Here is a 10,641-nt window from a genome sequence, read left to right as displayed (position 1 = left end):
CAGGAATGCAACTGCAATAGCAGTCCCTCACTACTTAGCTTTATGAATAAAGCAAAATCAAAGCAAGCTCGGTAACCTAACGGTGCTGGACAACAATATCATAACAACCTACAGAGGTAGAAAGGCATTTTCTTATTTATAGAGGGATGATGCAATTTGGAAAGACTACTTGTTCATCCCCAAAGTCCACAAGACTGAACTGCTTAGCCTCATAGTGGAATCACTGTACTTTGAATGTACACAGGATAATAAAACCTGACACTAAGCTATCATACACCTCCAAGCTCAGATTTACTCCTGCTTCTGAAGTCATTTGCATGGAAGAAGCTAAGGGCAACGAGAATATGAGCTCCAAAGTTCAGAAGATGGCAAGAACTTGTCTTAAAATATTTTTTTCTTATTCTGTACTTTGATCTTCATGCATAACTTCCACTGACATCAGAAGTAGTTCTGTCTGTGCATCAGAATGGAACATTTTTGCCCAGTAATGGATATTGTGATACTCAGCTGTGAATACTTAAGCTATTGTCTGTTTGGAACCTTGCTAGGGTTTCACATATTTATCAGGCTGATTTATACCTGCAATTGGTCGTAACAATCTTGGCTTCTTTTCTCCCCTTTTTCTGAGGTAGGGGTCACATCATGAATTTTTAGAGGTGAAAACTGACAGCACAGTATTAAATTGGACAAAGTGCACGTAACACTGGATTATGTTTGTTCTGGCAAGAAATGGGAACACTTGAGTACAGCATGGGAGCATGAGGCAAAGTAGCACTGTGTTTGGGAAGTTAATGCTTCAATACAAACACTATCATTAATTAAGCCATATCACAGTTCATGAAAAATGCACATCCCATCCTTACAACCTTACTGGAAAAAAAACCCCAAACAACAGGTATTTTGCACATACTAATACTCAAATAGGTTTTAATTAAATTGGGGTTTACAGTTGCTGTAATTAGAAGTTGAAGTACAGTAGATGTATTGTATTTGGAGTTTTTTATTGTAATAATTTACTATACATTTGTTTAATTGAAGAAAAAAGCAGAAATGTGTTGCTTTATTGTGGGTTTTATTAAATCAATTCTTAAACTTCACAGTGTTGTCATAAAATATTTGTACTGCTGTCTCATCATCATCTTTGATTCTTAGAGCGGCTGTTTTTTGAAGTGTCTGAACACTCAAGCTTAACTCAGTTTGGAGATGCTACACACAGAATGAATTATGTCTCACTCTTTAGTCAGAACAATTTAAGTCTTGTTATTTCTCGTGCAATAATTGCACTTTAGAAAATATAAGCTGACAAAGTATGGTGAAGGAGCATAAAACAACTACCAAAACATTCTTGAAACCCTACATTCACCCTTGGGGGGCCCTTGTTATCAAGGCCTATAGACTGGAAGGAGTTCAGAGAAAAAGCAACACAAGATGAAATGAGAATCAAGAGCAAAAGAATCAATGCATCTATCTCAGGGAGACTCTGAAGTGTACATGCCCTGTTTTAAGGTTTAACTAAACTCATGTGGAAATTTATATCTGTGCAGCCTACCTCTAATCATTTTCTTATTCTTTGTAAATTATTCCAGGCACAGGTTGTCTGACACTCCTATGTTTAATGTAAGAATCCACTATTCTGAGTCTGCTATTAATCAGCATCAAAAGGAATAGGTGTATTATCACTTACAATACTCCTAGTGATGGAGTAAATGAACACAGAAGAACAATAAAAATAACCAAGTAGAAATAATTAGTACACTTACTTATAAGGATAGAGAAATACTGAGAAAATAACACTGATTTGCAAATAAACTACCAGGAATTTATGACCTGATCTAATACACAATAACAGTACTCAGGAAGCGCAAGTGCCTATAAAAGAAGACAAATTGTTTTTATAGACATTGTAAGGTCATTTTCAGTATCACGAGGCCTTAGTATAAATAAGAATCAGGTCCAATGTCTTTTCAAGCAGCTTTCCGGCACATCCAGATTATGTAATTTACACACTCTTACACTACTCTCTTACTTCTACAAAAACCTCTGCTTGAAATTAAAATGCATTTACTTAACAGGATTTCTCTCTCACCAAGAGACTCATAAGATTTGAGCAAGTTTCCACAACTAGTGTCCCTGTTTCTAGAGCTGTGCTGCATTACTCTTGCTGATTGAACAGCTAAAATCCTGTGAAAATTCTGCCACGTCTAACCGTCTACATTGGGAAGAGATTTTTCCTTTCTTAACCTGTGATTGTCATACGTCCTTTTCTGAAGCATGGATACAGCTTGGATGACAACCTATTCATATGAGTCAATAAAGCATTTTTATATCGAGCAGAATGCAAACCCTCACACCCCACTCTCCTATTCTGAAACGTTCTTGTCCTAATCAGAAAATTAAGAGAATCTATCTATTTTATTTCTGAATGTTTTCCTTGCTTAATTTCGTGAGTTTGTTTGTTTTATTTTTAAAATTGTGTTGACATTTAGTCCTTTCAATTTAGTCCCTTCCAGCAGCATTTTCTTCTACACCAGCAGAATTACCACTTAAAATACCATACCAGAATCTGGTCTTTAATTATTTTACTACTGTACATATCTGTTATCTCTTGCAGAATCACTCCCAATTGGCAGAATGACTAAGAAAAGCAGCAGGCTGGCATTTAAAAGTAGATTTCTGACATAAACTAAAAAAACCCAAGAGACACCCACCTAACTACTAACTACTAAGTAAGTCTTTTGTTCAGGTATTTTGTCAGAATCTCATGAGGGTGCTGCACTGATGCTGCATAGAGCAGGGTTGTTAAGTATTATTTCCCTCTACAGATACTAAAAGAATATGATTAATTAAGATAGGTTGTTGGGTAATTGAACATGATATATACTGCAGTAGCTTCCTAGACTCCAGTAAGCTAGTCCATTGTCAAAGAAGAAGTTCCCTTGAGATCTCAAGAGGGCGGGACAATCCACTGCAAATACTCATTTCCCTCTAGCCATCCAAAATGGCATTGCCAAGATCTTTTTTCTTGCTGGTTGCTCCAAGCCCATTCAGGAGTTAGCACACCCAGCTCAAATGTCACGTTTCATCAGCATTATGCCACTGCTCTCTGCTTCTCTCACTTTGTTTTCTTGCAATACTCTATTCTCTCCAACGCTTCACTAATAATGTCCAGCTTGCACCCTGTGCACCTGCTGCTTACATGGTCTCTAGGAGCTTCTCATGCAGCGCTCGGTGTGAAACACCCCCAAATGACTTGCAAATTCTATTTCTATTTCTATAGAACATATTCTATGTTCTATTCAAATACATGCTTGACTAAAGTGTGTTTCCTTTTTGATCTCTAGATGAAAAAAACTCTTCTAGCCACCAAGTTGCAAACTCACAAGGAAGACCTAATCTGAAAGCCTATAGATTCTCTTTCTACCTTTAAAAAACCAACAATGAAACACAAAAAAATGTCCTCCACGTTCCCCACCCTTAGTCCCCTTTCCAACTTCACCCCATCTTCCTCCTCTTTCTAAGAAATCATGCTGGCCACTAACCGACACTTCCTGTGCTCTGGAGGTGGCAAATCCTCTTCTGTTCTCCTTGTTCCATTTTCCACGGCTGGATGCTCTGGGAAGGACCACACATGCTCTTTTGTTCTGTGAAATACCCAACACAACTTTAGAAGGTGCTAGAATAAATACTGATCCTTTCCATTTACTGCTATACAGCTACCACAGCAATCTGTTCTTAGAATGCATGCGTACCTGCCTTCTATGTTTACAGCTGTAAAATAATGATAGCCAAATCAATATTTTTGCTCTTTCATCTCTATTTCCCTTTTCTCCATTGTGTTCTGCATTTTTTTCTTAGTATCACAGAGTTTGAAAACTGCCAGTGCTAAATGTACAGGACAAAATAACCTAACTGCTTTTATCACAGCTATGAAGCACTTACACCTTTTATGGCATCAATTTCTGTGGAAAAAATAAGCCATTTCATAAGCACAAGCACAATTTTATCCACATGATGACTGCTTTATGATTTCCTTACTATTATACCTGGTGAAAAGATAAGTTGTTCTTCCAGGATTTTGACTAGCCAGTACATGAGGGTACATGAAACCAGTTAATGCCATCTGTCCAGTGTGTTTCACATTAAACTCAGTACTGATAATACATACAGGGATTTTTGATTCAGTTGATAAATACATAAAAGCAGCCAGATGGCAAGCAGACAAAAAATTTGCTTTTGTCTCAGATGCATTAGGAGCACCCAAGTCCCTACACTCTTCCTATTTCTTTTTCCCAAAACACACACAAATTATCTAATAAATCCCTAAATAAGTGGATGAGATATAAATGTATAAAAATAGCTATTTAATTATAGTAACTGGCCTTTTAAATTAAAATAGAATTTTTTAGAAAAACACCATAAACAAACATTTTCATAGTTAAGGTCATGCTACACATTTGAACCCAGCACACAATTACTCTTTATTTTTTTATAGATTTCATGGGTTCCTTTTCCCAAGCCCACTGTAAGAATAAGTCTGACAGAAAACCGTACGGACAAATACTCTCCCCTTTGAACTGTCAACATTCAAGACCTTTCCCGAGATTACCAGAAGATGGTGCACCAGTCCCAGCTTTAGTACAAAGTTGTGTACTGAGTATAACTATTGAGACTTCTCTATGTCACAGGAATATATTTTGTCGCAAAATTTTAAAATGTCTTTTTAGTAAGTAAAAAAAAAAAGTCTTAATTTTTCCCAAGGATAACACAGGGGATTTAACTTCATCATGGATGCATAAGGAAAAGCACAGACCTAGCACAGATTTGCTCATCAATTACTGGGAAGGGTTTAAGATACTTCTTAAAGGCATATACAGGTAAATATCATGGAATACAATGCTCAAATGCCTCCCTCCTGTTCCAAGTATGTAATAAAAAATTATATGAGTGGAAATTAGTTGTGGCTATGCGTATCTGAAATGCAATAAGAACAAATTATATTCATTAATGTAAACAATATAAGTTATAAGGCAAGCCCTTTGTTTCTATGAAAATAAGTATTGCTTCTTTGGGGTGCTGAATGCATATTTTCAGGACAACATATACTTCCATTTGAAACATCCTTGACTGCTTTTTTATACAGGATCTGATTACACTTTCAATCGAAAACATACAGAGGGAAGCAATTTTGTTTCAAAATAGGCAGATAAGATTAAATGTAGAATATAATTGTTGACATTGCTTCAATTGCTGGTATAATGTTGTCTTTTGATCTAGCTGAACAGGCTTCAGAGAGAATATGCAGATGGCAGAGACTGAAGAACTCAGAACCACAACTTCCTTCCAGTAAAGTCTTCTTTCATTTCTTCAAGCTATTAAGCAATTCTGTATTTTCTAAGCGTCTGCAGAAGACACACACCTTCAACTGGAAACTGAAATTGCCCAACCAGTTACATACACTGGTTTCTTTCTGCTTAGATATTTGCTTTAAATGTGACCCAGATGGAACAAATTATGGTGGTTTTCAGGCAACCTAGCTGCTTGGACTTGCCACAGAGCAAAGTCAAGTCATATCATAGAAAATTTAAAAGAAAGTATTCTTTGCATATCAAAAGTTAAAGGGCCATGTGCAGTAAGCTGTAAATGAAGGTATGTTTTAGATAGTCTCACTTGTGGATAGCTATGCAGTATATCACATTATATTATATTAACTGTCTTTGTAAAGCAGCAATGAAAGCAGAATTATTCTTCCACCCTCAGACTTACTACATTTGAAATTTCTCTGGAGGAAGGATCAAGGGAAGAGGTAGTCCCTAATTTTAGCTGTCACAGCTACAAAGCAGCAGCACACACAGCAGGAGTAATAACAAAATTAAATCCTATTAATAGGCTCACCAATTGCTATAGCTAAGTAAGGGTATTCATACTGCCATTTGTTCCCCTCCCTTTTTTTTTTTAGAGAGTTCATACTTTGTTGCAGATACAAGGTGTGTTTGTGTACAAAAGAGGAAGGAGGAAAGAAAACAGACAAAGCTAGATCATGTGAGTACTGCAGATAGCAACTGGAAAACATTAAACTCCATTACATTACCACCATGGAGCATACTCGTATTTCTGGACCAAACTGTGGTGGTCACAAATGAAGTCATTTTTGTTTATACATTACAGCATTAGTTGATCTGTTGTGCAGTTCAACTAGGATGTCTGATGACTGCTTTTACAATCATTTTTCTTTTGAGCAAGGTATGTCTTAGCCACCTAGCCCACACCACACACATTCATTACTGATGCTGAGGGGAAAAAAAAGAAAAAAAAGAGACTGGAGTGTTGCCCCCATGTCACTTCTTTGTCGGGTTGCCATATTTTCTTTTATCTGTTTAGTGAAGAATAAAAAAGTCCAATAGGTAAAGAAGTTCTCTTAGCTTTTAATTTTCATAACTGATTACACATTACTTCAACAAATGCTCATCTCTAGCTACAGTAACACCTTTGTGCTTTAGCATCCCTTACTGAGGAATGTACGTTACATCTGTGGTACAGCCAAACAGACAACTGTGAGGATTTCTAAAAACAGATAGGAAGGTCAAACACTTTGATTCTTTACTGAGTGAATCCATCTATGACTTTGGTGGAAAATTTGTTTACTTAAAGCACTCGCCCACAGAGGGTGTATACTTTTGCCCTTTACACCTATCAATAAGTGATACACTCAACACATACCTCAAACAGAAACTTCCATGTATCCCCCAGTTTTGCATACTACAAAAGCTTCCTCTTTGACCTAATGCACATACAGGAACTTGAACAAAGACATGCCCAATTCTTGAACGTTTTTATTTCTCTTAAGAAGAGAGAGAATTTTTTTAAAAACACATATTAGTACATATACACAACCCCTAAAAGTTCTGTTATATTAATTCCTTGCCTCCCTGAAATCAGTGTAAAAACATTCCCGTAATTTTAAACTACTTTTGTTAATTCTTTGCTTCTCTGAAATCAGTGTAAAAACATTCCCATAATTTCAAACTAATTTTGTTTTACATATACTTTGTACGACGTGGTATTGTAATGTTAAAATTATAGCGAAGAGTTTGTCAATGAGACAATGAACAGAACTGCAAGTCACTATGACTAGGATTTTGCTGTGTATTTCTGCTTTTGGAAGTAAGGTGGATACTGCAGTCTTTAAGCCAAATTCTGTTTTCTGACCATAGCATGTTTCATTCAAAGCACTTCACAAGAGGAAAAATAAACACAGTAAAGGCAGCATAATGCTAACATATCATTTAATAATGCTAACAGTCATATAAAAATATTCAGGCTTTACTGAATTATAAAAGAAGTCATACAGCAGGAGGGAGAGATGCATCATTAAATGAACTATTCTTAACAGCTTTAATAGAAAAACAGCTTTCCATTTGTTTTGATGTAGTGAATCAGTGATTTATTACAAGTAGATGACTTTGCTTTTCTTTGGCAAACTGATAAGATTTTCCTGTTACTACCAGGGATTACAACTAATCTGGATTTTCTGCATCTACTTCCTTGTTTGTGCAGCATCAGCATCAAGTCTGATAAAGGATAGTGTTTATTAGTTACCTACCAACTGCAAATACCTTTATTTCAATTAAAGAAATGACACACAACGGGAAGTCAAGAACAAGGAAGTTCTGCTAAAGTTAAAAGCTTGAACACATTTATTTATACTTAAGAAGTTTTTCAAACCTGTGCGGCTTTCTGACGTCTCAGCTCATCTGTTTGCATCCACAGCTATCCCTATTTGCCCTCTATACATCACACAATGTAATATTGTATTGAAATAAACTGCATCATGTTGACCCTACATTAATTTTGCAATTAAAAACCCACATTCTATAATACTGAAACAGGAAGACGAAGACCTCCAGCTTTTCACAAACACAGTGCTGTTAACAATCCGCATAACAATCTAGTGGGGCGATAAGGTGGATGTTCCTCGCTTACACCTCTCAACATGCACCAGTCCTTTCCGAAGGTGAAATACAGTTCTGTGCCAAAGGCTGATGAAGCACTGGAACCCACAGTCACTAGCAGTCCTGTGGTCTACTAGAACAAATTGGTCTCATGCCAAAGTGGCTTGAAAACCAGAGAGTTCTAGTGAACAGCTGTAACCATAAAGTGGGCTGGTAAGCAGCTCTGCCTTGTGACTGCATCATTTAATATATGTTCCTTTAGGCTAGAGAGCTCTGGTCCTCACAGTCTATTTTTGGTGCTACATCCTATTGACGTTTTCTCCTGACCCTGCAGATCCTCAGTTTGCCACCACTTGGAAACAATAGTGTCTCTGCAGAATCCCCCCTCACTTGAGCAGGGAATTCTGCTTTAAAAATACGTAAAAATATATGCTTTAAAAATCAATTGCTGTGATAAAGTCCCAAGTTAAGAGCTATTATCTCCTGCCCCTGCTTCAGCAACATTTGGGGTCAAGTGAAGTCAGCAAGTCTGGCTGAGTGAGGGCTAAGCAAGTTTGAACTCAAAGAAATTATGTTTTCCAATTTACTCAAAAAGAAAATACACAAATGAAAAACCTGTTTCATAGCTGTTGTCTGGACTGCCACTATCATGGCCTACAAGGCTACAGGAATCCTGACGATTTGTAGTGCTTAGGATTAAAAACTGCCAGACCACTTCAAGTTTGGAGTTACAAAAGATGAACAAGTTATCCTGCCATTTTCTTGTAAGGAAACAACCAGATGAATCAAATTTCAGTAAGAGAACAGCCCTTACTCAAAGCAAGAAATATTTTTATAGAAATGCGTAAGGAACAAATAGTCTTCCATAATATTAGCATACATGGCCTTTATTTTTCTGCAGTAGCATAATTAAGAAATACCTTTCAGTGGAATGGACCCTACCTAACAACATAATGTTAACAAATTTAAAGAAAAACTGCAAATGTTTTTATGTGAATCTATTAAAAGAAAATGCATGCTTATGCATATGACCTAAATTCTATTTCATTTTTTTCAAAAAGGAAGGGAAGTTCTTAAGTATTTACAGTTATTTACGCATATACTAAGAATCTACAGACTTTTGCATGAAGAGTTTACAGACTATGCATCCTTGCTGTTATTAGTCAGGCTCCTGTTTTTTGAAAAAATCATCCCTATGGTGCATTTATTACACCACCATCCTCATACATAAAGCAAAGCAGGACAGGGAAGAGGGAGAAGGAAGACAAATATTACAGGCAGGGCCTTTTTTGCTTAATTTCTGAGTTTAAACCACCAGCCTAATTATATTCCTATCTACTCATTTTACGCACGTAACCTTCTAGAACACAGGGCAGGTGTACTAATAAATAGTAGTAACAGTAGAAATAAGTTAGGCCAAGAAAATTTTAAGTTTTTCTGATGTTTTTGTTTTGGTGTGCGAGACAAAGACAGATTCAGCCAGAAGAAAAGATGTGTCAGCAAGGGAAAGAAAGGAGGAGTCTCAGTAGAAAATAAGGAGGAGAATGCAAGAGACAGAAAGCAACTGATACCAGAGTCTAGTACAGTCGGGACTGTTTTTTCTACCACTTGACAGGTGGTAGAACTTGAAGCACATTTATGTGAATTTTAACAGACGCGTACAAGTACTTTTTAAACCTTACAGAAACAAGGTCACAAAGATGACTAGCTTTACCTTAAAAATACTGCATCATGAAGTCTACGTTATTTATACAGAACACTTTTTAGGCATGTTACACATGGTCAAATCTTGGCCAAGAGCAGAAGAAACAGTATTGTCACCCAGCACAGGAGCACACCTGCAAGCCCAGGGTCAAGGCACAGCTGTGGCAGGAGGCCCAGCACCACACAGGGCCCGACTCTGGACCTTGCCGTCCCTGGCAGCTACGCAGCCCGGCTGGTTGATGGGGAGCCATGAACCATACACACACAAGCCAGGACGCCTGACTGATGCACCCCAGAGACTACAGACACGCGGCCTGAAGCAGAGGCCAGCTGTCAACAAGGCAGTGTTCAACAGCCACGGCCCACAGCACCTGTGCGACACACTGGGCCAAACCTTGGAAGTCTTCAATGAAAACCAAACCCAACCCAACCCTTTTGTGCATGCTCCAATTGCTAATAGATTAGGGGTTTTTAAAATTAATTTTCTAGACTAGTAGCTATGTGGCCTGCACCCTGAAGTCCACACAAATTACTTCTAGGACTCTTGCTTGCTAATTGCTCTTTAATTGATGTGTGCCAATTAAAGCTCTGCCATCCCCGAACACCCGAGTTACAGTTTTCTTACAACTCCCTCATTTGCCACACAGACAAATCCTTTACCTTCCACACCATCGAGTATCTAGGCAGCAGACTACCACAGAAAGGGAGCTCATCTCTAACCACACACCTGGAAATCGGTCACTGACACAAAACCCAGAGCGGGAGTTCTCCTTGCTCCTACCTGTTTTTTTGGCCTTGTCCCCACAGCAACCATTAGCCCTGCTGAGGGCTCACAGGCTTTAGGCGGTGGCCCAGGTAATCTGACAGCGATGCCCGCGGGGCTCGCCTCCTCGGCTCCCGGGACGTGAGGCAGCAGCCGCCGCCCGGCTTCTCAGCGGCAGCCGGGGGTAAATGGAGGCCCGGCGCCCCCCACTGAGAGCCTGCGGAG

This window comes from Phaethon lepturus, unplaced genomic scaffold (genome assembly GCF_000687285.1).
Source record: "Phaethon lepturus isolate BGI_N335 unplaced genomic scaffold, ASM68728v1 scaffold48252, whole genome shotgun sequence".
Lineage (NCBI taxonomy): Eukaryota > Metazoa > Chordata > Aves > Phaethontiformes > Phaethontidae > Phaethon > Phaethon lepturus.
Note: the sequence above shows the minus strand (reverse complement) of the source record.